Source organism: Myiozetetes cayanensis, unplaced genomic scaffold (assembly GCF_022539395.1).
Source record: "Myiozetetes cayanensis isolate MyiCay16 unplaced genomic scaffold, myiCay2020 scf2-11, whole genome shotgun sequence".
Lineage (NCBI taxonomy): Eukaryota > Metazoa > Chordata > Aves > Passeriformes > Tyrannidae > Myiozetetes > Myiozetetes cayanensis.
The window spans coordinates 67,761,506-67,774,053 of NW_026087411.1; positions in this window are offsets into that span (position 1 = coordinate 67,761,506).

Here is a 12,548-nt window from a genome sequence, read left to right on the forward strand (position 1 = left end):
ATGGTACTATTCTTTGACTTTTGCAAGGACCTCTCCCTATTTAACCATAAACTGAAAAAACCTTAAATGCTTCCCGGGGCTGCTGATAAGAACCCAATACCTCTGAATGGCTTGTGTTTGCAAAGCTAGGAGGGAAATCTTGTAAAAAGTCTTTCCTGTAATTCCAGACAATTCCTGTTTAAGGTCAAGCCAGAAATTCTTCACAAATAGTTTCTCTCGGGGTACAGAGTTATTTCCTTTTCAGGTTCTGGCTAGGACCCAAAGCACTAAAGAATGAGGAAAAAAGCCTAATGATAATCAGAAAGTTAACCAAAACCCCCCTATCTCAAAAATACTCTCACTAATACTTGCACTAGAGTTTGGCAGACACTCTTTAAAATCTGATATCAACCTCAATACAACCAAATGTGACATCTTAACATGCTCCTCATCTTTAAAGCCTGATAGGCAAGGTGCCCTCTGACCTCCAGTTGCCTCTTTTTTTATATGACAGTTTTCCATCTCTGCTGATAAAGCACTTCCATAAAAAATGAACAATATTTTTCCACTTCAGTCCATATTTGCAAAAGATTGCAATTGCTGTGAAGTGGGTGGAATTTCCTACCCACTAAGGTGAGGGGAATCTTCATGCATTTTTCTCATGGCTCTAAACACGAACACAAGGATCAGTAGATTAAACTCGATACTAAAGATCTGTACTCAAAGCAGACATATTTGTTCTCACTTTCTGGCTACTTACATTAATTTATTTTATAAACCTCTTGACACTATTTTAGCTTTTTCCAACATAGCAGTGAATGTACGTACTCTCTTCATTTTATTTACCAGAAAACAATAATCAAAGGCAGATGGACCATCTGGATCAAATGCCAAGTTCTCCAACATGTGAGCCCAAGAAATCTGAGCTCTGAACTATATTTCGACTGCAGTTCTGGTTTGGATTTCAGGTAAATAATTTAAAATAGGAAAACTGTGCCAACATAAATCAATTTCCTGTGTTATTTTTGTGTTTAATGTAACAGCAAGTGCCTCATTCCTGAGTGACATGATGAGACCACAACATAGCAAGGGCAGAAATACCCCCCAAAAAGGTCTTAGTTTGGCTTCCTGAACCCTTTCAAAATGAACCTTGCCAAAAATCTCATGTATGGTTAAACCAGAACCCATCAGAGACCTCATCATGGGTTAAGCATTGTGATTTGCAGGTCTTCTGTTCCTAGCTAGAGCAGGAGAGGAATGGAAAGCATAAACTCAAAGTAACAATCCCTGCCTCCACTTTTGTCACTGAAAATTTACTCTTATAGCCCCAAATGTACGTACATTTAGGTTCAGTATTCTATTTCACTTCATCGTTCTTCACTGGTTTGCACAGTCAGAGGCAGTAAAAGTTCTAAAACAACATCTACCCCATTAGAGGTCATTCTCTGGGTTTGCCTGTGTGGGGCCTGCCCGCATCCATGCTTTTATAGTCTCCCACGTTGCAAGACAGGGTGGCAGCATCCAGATTATTTGCCAGGAATGGTTTATGCTCCATGCTAGCTTCTGAACTCTCCCTAGAACATCCCTAGGGGAGTACCAGTTGGCTTAGGTATGTAACGTATTCCACATGGCTTACTATGGCTTGGTCCTAGTCTACATGGAGGAGAGGAGCTGTGTCCCTGGACTATTCCTTTGGACCTTCATTGGATATGGCACATCACAGCTCTGAAATTTTCTTTTCCTAAACTAATTGAAAAGATCATAGAATCATAGAATCATAGAATAGATTGGGTTGGAAAAGACCTCCAAGATCATCAAGTCCAACCCCTGATCCAACTCTAATTACTATATCATGGCACTAAGGGCCATGTCCAATCTCTTTTTAAAAACTTCCAGGGATGGTGAATCCACCACCTCTCTGGGCAGGCCGTTCCAATGCCTGATCACCCTCTCTGTAAAGAATTTCTTCCTAACATCTAACCTAAACTTCCCCTGGCAGAGCTTGAGCCCATGTCCCCTTGTCCTGTTGTTGGTTGCCTGGGAGAAGAGACCAACCCCCACCTGGCTATAACTTCCCTTCAGGTAGTTGAAGAGAGTGATGAGGTCACCTCTAAGCCTTCTCTTCTCTAGACTAAACAATCCCAGCTCCCTCAGCCTCTCCTCATAGGACTTGTGCTCAAGTCCCTTCACCAGCCTGGTTGCTCTTCTCTGGACCCGCTCCAGCACCTCAATATCCTTCCTGAACTGAGGGGCCCAGAACTGAACACAATACTCAAGGTGCGGCCTCACCAATGCAGAGTACAGGTTGTGGAAGAGAAAGCCAGAAATTACCAGGTGGCTGAGGGGAAAACAGGGAGGAGATAAAGAGGAATTTATCAGATTGATATTAGTCTTCTGCTTTGGGATGAAACTATTCACATTATGGGAGTTCTCTACTTGTCTTTACATATTAAGTGAACTGCAGAACACCACACTTCAGATAGAGTGTACATTTTTGTTATCCAGCGTTAACCAAGGTCAATCCCACTAAGTATTTGTAATGAAGATATGCACACACATATATCTATGCATTTGTGAGAGCACATTTTCCATTAGGGAAGAACTCAAGTGTTTGCCGTTAAGAGCAATTTGCAGAAAATTATTACAGGCATCAGCATAGTTTCCCCTTACAGGTGGACTAGGCAAATATGATATATGTTTAACCACCTTTGATGCAGTGGAAAAAATGCCATTATTATCATATAGTCTGCTGTTCTGATATACCTGCTTGTCACTTAGTCTGCATTTCATTTTTCCCTAGTGTTTGTAAACCATGGGCTGGAACTTCTCCTGCCACATGCAGAGGTGGAAGTGGACAGCAAATGCCTAGCAGCAATCATACCACAGGTACTCTCTACTCCCTCCACCCTTCCAGGAAAATCAACTGATGTATTCTCACTTTCCATTCTGCTGAAAAACTGCAAAACTACTTTCATGTTTCTGGATTTAATTCATATTTCCAGATTTAAATTTTCTGTTTTCAGTAGCTTGTGTGTTTTTAATTGTTTGTTTGTTTGTTTGTTTGTTTGTTTTAAATAAAGGTCAAAATAACTTTGTGGTAAGCAGACATTAATAAAAAACCAAAAATATTTATTAAAAAAAAAACCACAAAAAAACCCTAAACCAAAACATGCCTAATTAAAGATTTTTGTCATCTCCCAGAATAGATTACACTTTGTATCTGCTGCTCCACCAGTTCCCATCACATGTTAGAGAACTTAAAAAAGTAACACTCCTACATGAAATTTCACAGTGAAGAAAAACATTGAAGTTTCCTTTAAAAAGGCTTTTCTGCTTTCACATCTCTAAGACATATTATTCGGAACCATTTCTGCACATCCACAGCTCAGGATACTTCAAAGCCATTAGCAGTAGCTAAATATTACTCAAAGAAATAGCAAACAAAACATTGAAAATATGTCAGCCCTGTGTGTCAGATTTCAAATGCCAGAACTGATTACTTTAGCTGCTATTGATTTCTTTTCTACTACTGCAGAAAAATCTTAAAAGCAAACACTAGATAGTTAAAACAAATTTTATCTATTCTTGGGATGTCATGTGACCTTTTACTGCAGAAAAGGTATTCTAATGGTGCATTGTGTTTTACAGCTTTGGAGGAAAAAACATAGAAGGAATGCAGTCACAATGCAAACCACAGTACCTCCACTGCAACAGAAGAGAGAAGTGTGTTCATCAGGTAAGGTAAGCCCTGGTGTTAAACTGGTTGATTTTGGTTTTGGTCTTCTGCTGATTGTTTCTCACTTGTGGACATGAATGTTCACAATAGCAGCCTTCAAAATGGCACACTTCTTTATGTCTGTCCCATCCACTCACCTTGTTGGAAATAAAACCAGTCAATTAGACATGCATAACTAAGTATTTCTCAATAGAAAATGCTGTTTGGTCAGGCTCAATCTTCAATATCGTAACAGAATTTAGCACTACAGACTTAAATTTTTAGTTTTAAATTGGTAGAAACTTCAGGTTTTCGTAGCATTTCTGTTCTGAACTTTTTCATTTAGAACCACACTTGAAAATAAAGTGTAATACCAATCCTTTTTGTGAGAGAAATATTTTAATAAATTAAGCATTTTGAAACTATGAAATACTGAAATCACCCGGTCAGCATTGTTTTACCCAAGATGATTGCAATTAAAAATTTATTTAAAAAAAGAAACAAATAATGAGAGTAACTATTCATGGTGATCTAGAATGAGAATGGAAATTTTGAACCCTTGAAAATCCACCTGAGACAGGAAAGACTCCTTCTTCCGAATAGGACTTGCATCTGGCAGTCCAGTCAGCTGTTGAGTTACCTGCTGGCCAGGTGTATTGTTTCTTTATATTCAGGGATGTTTAATACAAAATGGAGAGTAAAATCTATACTGATACACCTTTGAAGTGTTTTATCCTGTGATTTACAAACTAAAGCCATTCTTTACAAAAACACATAGGAAGGGGGCCATCTAACATGTATAGAAACAAGAGGAAAAGGTTCCCTGCACTGTAGGAAAATAATTATGTAAGTATGTTGTTTATGTTTATCTTTCTCTTTGAGACAATGTAGTTGTAAATGTCTACCCAAAAGAAACAATAATTGTGTTTTTGTGTGAGGCATTGCAGCCACCACTTTGCACAAGAATTAATACAATGTTTATATATGGCCCGTGCAACTAAGCATAGTTTCTGACCACAAGGTTAAATACTGCACTTTTTTTCTACTGTCTTCCTACTTTGCTCTCAGTATTATTAGGTACATCAAGAAACGTGTGAAGCTGAAAGGCCAATTTACTGAGCTAATATATTCCTCTGGTCTATGATCAGTTCAGTTTGAATGTGGACACTTTGAACACAGCCTTTAGACCCCTTCCAATTACCAACAGATAAGCTCCTATTTAGCAGAGTTATTTAGTCTCACGGTCCGATCATGACCTGTCCAAGTTAATAAGGAATTAGTCTATGGAAAGCTTCACATAGACGGCTTACTTTTATAGAGTGAAGTTACTCTCAGGGTTCTCTATGGAAATCATTTCAAGGTTATGGTGAAAGACGTGGTGGTTCATGACTTTTCACAGGGAATAGAGGTAAGAACTTTCTAGGTGTATTAGAGCAGTAAGCGAGGAGCATGACTAAAACTTCTGCTTCTTTGTGTCTGTTTCAGTCCTTCCTATAGACAAGACAAATTGGTTATGACCAAAAGCCCCTCAATTTCAATCTGTACACTTCTTGCTTATATTAATCTTACAGCAATGTTAAATTAAACAAAGTTTAATTTGATGGTTTCAAATGATGATGGTTTCAAATGAAAAAAGAAAATTCTGTTTACTTTTATATTGAAAGGAATTACACCAGGCTTTCTATCAGCAGTTGAGCAGAGTACTAATATAGAAATGGTTTCTCAGTTGCTTCAGGTTTATGTAAACAGGCTGCCCAGCCAGGGGAAATTCTTTAGCAAATATAAAAAGCCTGTGGTTCTCTGATATAAGTAATACCTTGCTCCTTCTGTCTTACTAGATTTTGTGGGGGTTTTTTATGGTGGTTTAAGGTAGATGTCTGTTATGTCAGCATCACATATCCTGCTTAAAATTGGTACAGCCATGAAATTATAAGCTCCAAAAGTATCTTAAAGTAGCTTCAGCAAGGAGACAACACAACTATTTCCTTCACAGGTAAAGATGCAGTAGGTTATTTTCCAGTCAACGAAAGTTTACTCCATAATTCTAGTAAATGAAGAAGTCCAAAAGCAGAGATTTTATTTTAGAAGAGTATTATGCTCCTTCAAAGTAGTGGTAGTGACAATAATAGAGTTTTTTGCAGTCAGTATCTGATTGACCTTCACATCAGCTCTATGATGACATTTACGTGTCAGTGATAGAAATAACTGTTGAGAGTAATTTTATATACTGCAGAAAAATAAATCCACAAAAAAGACAATTTCCACTAATGGTGGCCTTAATGCTACATGAAGTGTCTGAACCCAACACTGGCTTCATTCCAACTCTCTCTGTTAGTGAGATCCAAGTCTCTGTATCTCTGTCTGTGAGGTCATCTGTGTGTCTGTACTCTTAAATCACTTCACTGCACTGAGCATCCAAGTACAAGATACCACATAAATCCCTTGGGCTCTGCAAACCAGGTGTCCCCCTCTAATCTTGCCTCTGTGGTATACCCTTCCCAGAGCTCTGGGAGTCATCCAAAGAAAGGCATAGAGCCACAAAATATACCAGTTGTAGAGGAAGTATCCTCCAGGGAGCCTTGCTGCTATCTGCAGAAGCCCCTGGGGCTATGAGTCCGGATCGGTGTCATTCCTTTACCCTCAAGGACACACTAAGTTGTTTAAAGAAAGTTGTAAATAACATCCATATGAAGAATCTTCAAGGTTAGTGCCTCCAAAAATGAACTGTTAACACTCTAAGGCAAAGCTTTCATCCCAAGAGGGGGAAAAGTGTGCATATACAGACATGGAATCATTCTATTCTCATTTATTTTCTTTAGGAACTTCATCTGAAGATTGAACCTTTTCAAATAAACCTCAGAAAATGTCCCTATATTCCCTTTGTGCATCTAATCTTTCAAGAAGACATGGTTGTTTTGTGATTGGGATTGTTTTATGAGTTTTAAAACTATATTTACATGCAGGGTTTCACCTCATGAAAAAAATTAATTAAAAATCTTTTGTACCAGTGGTAATAATACATTCAGTAGGGAGTATCTTTTTGATCACAATTGTAAATTGTAAGGAAATAGATGTGTATAACACAATATCTTGTTGGTTCAACTAGTGAGTACTGATGGGTTTTCCATTTGCAGCAGCAATCTCTTCTCTAATTATAAAAAAACAATTTGTTGTTGATCTGCTAAAAACCATGCTAACCCAGACATGTTGTACCTGTCTGAAAATAAGAGAGTGAAGAATAAATGGATGTTGTACCTGTACTGACTTTCCTTGAAATAGCACAGAAGAGCAATATGCTATTGTCTCCAAATCGATGCCTCTCCCTTTGAATTCCCTGGGAAATTTCAGGTCCTGTACATAAGGAAGGAAAAAAAACACAAAATCATATCAAAGCATAAGATTCAAGCTTATCTGAGAGCCATATTTCATATATTTTAATTACTGTTATTGCTTTTCTAATTTAATTGTAACTGTTTCTTGTAGAAGTGTTGGTACTACATCATCATTCAGCCTTCATTTATCTTCTTGTCTGACAGTCCTAGATTCATTTGTGTTGATGGCTTAATTGTTCTTTCCCTGAGCAAGTGCAAGTGGGGAAAGCTCACAGGATGCCATGCCAGGTTATCTTAACTAAAAGGATTGCAACAGTTTGTAAATAGCAAGCAGACACACTTGAAAACATGTTTTCATGGAGAAAGAAAAATAATCACTTACAAGCATGTTTGGGATAAAAATTAAATCTGAAGGCAAAAGCAATTGCAAAGGATACTTAGAACCAAAATAGTTCATGTTTAATCAGAAAAGATACATGGTTTGACTTTCCCCACCCCCAGATTTATGCTTTTTATGTTTTCCTTTTATTTTCTTTTACAATAACAAGTAAATCAATAGATTAAAACAAAGAAGAAAAATGTCAGCAGGCAATAAAGAAGCAACCCCAACATACACTTTTAAAGACAAGAAAATCTGTGGAATGAAAATTTTGGTTTAAAGTCCTTTGTAATTATAAAGGTTTAAAATGGCTGTATTTTACCAATTAACTTTGTTTCCTACATAATGGCCTCATTTTTTGGGGTCATCCAGTGACATTTAAAGGCAAAAGGAAATGAATCCTGGCTATGTCTATGCAAAAGTGACCCACTGGGCTAGGCTGGCTAAATTAAGCTATATTGCCCAGTCTGTGAAAAAAAACAGATATTCATTAAATATGAAGGGTTTTTTCATTAGCAGACATTTAAGGGTTTTTAAGCATTTTTCCTCCCTTGTCTGTTGCTTGTACATTAGTACTGCTATATGGGGTGTAAGATACCAACCTATCTGTCATATGGTGTCTTACAACTTCATTTTGCACCAAAATATTTAACTGTGCACGTCATTGGGCAGTGGAGAACACAATTTTCTTCAGAATTTTCAGGGGAAGAAGATATTTTCTTAATATTTAACTAACTGCTAGCGGTACTGAGAAAGTGGAGTTGTGGTGCTGAGAGAGTGAGTTAGGTCCAGGTCTCCAAGATGCTTTACCTGTACTTCTTCACTTGAGACTAGTTTGAACTCTGCTGCCTTTAATGAGCTATTCTTACATAGAGATTTTCGTTTGTTAAAATGTGAGGGAAAATGATAATGGAGACATTTGTTGGTGCCTATTCTAATTAAAAATACTTGCAGCATTGTAGCACCACCTGCAGGAGGCCTTTTATTTTGCTAGGGTACTCAATGCACCATGGGGAAGCTTTTGTGGGAACATTTTAATCCAAAGCATTAGAAACCCGAAGATCTTACAAAGGGATTAATAAAATAAATTTTAAAAACAAAAAAAAAGAGAGACACCCATGATAACCCTGCTGCACACATGACAAAACCATGCAACATATATACTGTTTCCTACAGATAATTTTTAGATCTTGATTTTTAATTGTTTTCTTTTGACAAAGTTGCTGCAAGAAGTTGATTTTAAAATTAGCTTTCCAACTGACTGATTAAACTGCATAGGGTAATACTGCAAATTTTCATGCTGATGTAGATGGTTAGATTAGAGGTGTGTTTAACACCTAAGATGCATACACTTCAGCAAACAATGGAGATATTGGGACCTACCCTATGAGGGCAGGAAAGGATTTCCCATGCACAGGGAAGCTGCCTGAGGACTTGGGTTCACATGGCTGAGTGCAGGCCACCAGCTCCAGCTTCTCCATGGGGATATTCCTTTCCATACACAGTGGAGGCACATGGTGCTCTGGGGCCACTGGACCAGCAGTCCTTCCGTTTTGTAGATATGATTTGGAATATGAATCACGACAAATCCAAGGAATGTCAGAGATTGAGTGGGAGTCAGAAATGTAATAGAAATTAATCTGTGTAACTTTTTTTTCTTTTTTCTTTTTTTTTAAGTAAGTGTAAGAGGATAATTCACAGACACTTAAGAATTCAGACAACTGAGCATGTCAGCTTAAGCTTTCCATCCCACCCCTGAATGTCAAGGCTACTGTTGTAGTTAATTTGGTCATGACAGTCCAGACACCATTAACAGGGACAGCCCTGGACTCAGGGCTGAGCCATGGAAACAAACGCTGCATTTCCATTGACTTTGCTGGCAGGACTGGACTGTCTGGGGGTGCCAGCCTCAGTGAATGATGGGGTCAGGGATGCCTGTGCCTTTCAACACCCACGTCCAGAAGTCTGTCGTGCAGAAAGGACTGAAGCCCTGGAGGGAAGGACTGAAGCACCGAAAGAAGCACTGCTCTCTGCCAGCTGCAGTGGGTGCAGATGGGGGAAAACACTGCCACACAGCTCCAAGGCGCTGTCACTTCTGCAGTTTTCTGTATAGCACAGATATGAAGCAGAGTGTCCAAGCCTCCCCAAACAGCCAGCCACAGCACGTTAGACAAGATATCAGCAAGACCAGCAGACCGTGGAAAATTAGTGGGAAAAGGGAGGAACAAAGACCTGTGATTTGCAGTAGTTGGTCATGCTGTGCACATTTCTGGGTTATTTCATGCATGTGTGACTGCAGATACAAAACCAAAAAAAGCAGCTTTGCTCCTCCGCATGTGAGCTCTTGCAAACTGTAAAATCTTCAGTTTGTTGCTGACACGACATTTTTCATTGTGTTCCTCCTCCTTACTCAGGGCACAGGATGTGTGCGGGAGATCAGGATCAGCAAGGGAAAGCGCAAAGGCAAAATTGTATCAGCTAAGTCAGAAAGACTCTGTGACACATTGCTGTTTGGAGCAGGGGAAAAATGCTGAAGAGAGAGAAGGGATAAAAGCCTGTCTTCCTCTCTGCCCAGAACCCCTGCAACCCCAGCCTTGCTGGTGGTGGAGCCCCATATCCCACGTGAGCAATGCTATTCCTCCCTGGGCTGAGGATCTGAAGAAAGGTTTCAAGGAGACAAAAACAGTTCTGTCTGTACAAAGGCTGTGAGACCAGCATCCCATGAGACTCATCTCTGAGAATGTGACTAACAGCTGATGCTCTTGATGGGTTTGCTTTCTATTTCAGCTGATTTTCAATCATGTCACTCACAACAGCCTGTTCAGTGATGCTGGAAAATACATAACCACACGTGGCTGGCAAAGGGACTTTGCTTTTTAAATAGGTACTCGATTTTGTGAGAAAGAGTACTAACAAAACTATTTCTGTTTCCTGGCAGCTAATCACGTGGAGGTTACTCTTCCAAAGTGGCGCAAAGAGAGTAAAATGGGATTAAAAATGCAGATTTGTTTGTGAAAGTATGTCTCTATTACGATTTCCCTCATTCCCTCTTTTCCATTCCCTCTGCCCTGGTTCACTGTCCTGCTCTCTCACTCTTTCACACTCTGTGTAAACGTATGTATGTGCACACATATGCATATGTCTTGCCTTTCCTCGCTTCTTTTTCACGTTGTTTTTTTTTTTTTTTGTCTAAGAAAGTCAAGCCTCAGTAAATTACTGTATAGTCCTGTCTCACAGCGGCTCGCCTGTTCAATCCTCTAGGCAATTTGGTGCCAACTGGATTATATCAGAGCAGTTGCTTTCCCCACAAGAGCAGGAGAAGGTGCAGATTAAAATAAAGATCAGCCAACCCTGTAGCACAACAAATTAGCTCAGGCCATTAAGCATAATGGCCTTCCAGAGGCCAAAGGGGTCAGCTATTAGTTAAATAATAATGACCTTCAGCCCAGGCAGGAGGGAGTATACACACAAATGCTTGTCTTTCTCTTGATTCACTTTTCAAAAGATCTACCTCACTCCACATTTTGTACAGTTAAAATGTTTAACACATTTAATGGGACCTGATGTGTTTTGGTTTGTTTGTTTTTTGTTGGTTTTTTTTCAGGCTGACATGGGAGTTGGAAGTTAACCATGTGCAGGCTGCTAAAAGATCCAGGCACAGTGAGTCCAATTAACAACATGGTAACATGATTTGCTTAATTTCAAACCTACTTAAACATCAAAGGTTCGAAAGGTCAGTGCAAATATTCCTGGTTTACATTATTTCAGAGAGGAAGGGAGAGTAAAAAAAATAAATAAATTACTTCCAATTCTATATGGTGTAGACTGCATATCATATGAAATATGAACTGGTTAGGGAAGATGTTGAAAGTGCTGGACTGGGATTTGGGAGGCGTAGATTAAATTCCCTGTCTCTGCTGCAAACTTCCTGTGTGGCCTGAGCAGACTGCATTACTGGTTCTGTGTTTTAGTTTTAGACACGTGTGTGGGGTGCAGCTAATGAGTCCTTTCACCTGCCCTTTGTCTCCTTTCCCTCCTTACAGATGTTCTTTAGAAAAAGGTCTGCAGATCTTCTCTTAATGAGTATATGTACAGAAATGAATACTCAATACAGGATTCACCTCAACTTTGAATACTGCCAAAGAGGAACTAGAAAAACAATAATTAAAACCAGTAGGTTGGCTTTCAGGAAATTCTTGGCTCTGTCACAAATTTCCTGTGTGACTTTCACAAAGTCATTTAATCTCTCTCAGAATCAGCTTCATGACCATAAAAGTACTGCTCAGTAAATGTAGTGTGGGATACATCCATTCCTGGTTGTAAGGCATGTGAAAATGACTATAGGAGGCCCAAAAGATGTCGAGGTAGGCTTTCTTGGATGAATAAAAGCTGGAAAGCTCAATATCTGCCCATATCACAGATGTGTCTTTTAGGGAGGCTGTCTTGAAACATCTAACATGTACAGCGTTCAGCCCAATGAAGAAGGCAAAGGACTAGTGGAACACAGATACATCACACTGTGTATGGTCTCCATATGTGTCAGTCTTGAATTTCAAGTCCAATTATATTGTGAAAAAAAAAAAAAACAAACCCAAGAATATTTGTTAGTTTAAATTGGGGTGAAAAGAGGATTAGAGGAGAGGTAAAATCTATGAACCCAGTAAGTCTTGTGAACCCCAAGTGGCAGGAAAGAAAGTTCAAAAATCTTTGAACCCCATTCCTTTCTGTTATACCTTCCTCCAATATGGAGAAGTCTGGCTGAATTTATGACTGTTTATGGTATGTGAGCTACAGAGTGTTTGTGGAAGTATGAAAGCTGTTGTTGAGTATCATAAAAAGAATTAAATCACCAAACTGTTTTCACAGGAGGTTAAAAGGTCTGACATAAATCTTCAAAGGGTAGGCAGAAATTCTGTCCTTAATCTGCTCCCTTGTGCTGAGGTTCTGCAGGCAGCTCATATGGTATCTAGTATTGCCCAGTGCTGGGAGACTTTTATAAAGCCTATTGGGAAAAAGAAGCTGATAAGGATGAAACTGCATTGTTAGACTAACACTGGATTTTTCTGCTTTCATGAGCAAACATTGAACAATAAATCTTTTTATTTAAAACTAAAGTGTTTTGGTTTTTGGTTGTTTATTTTTT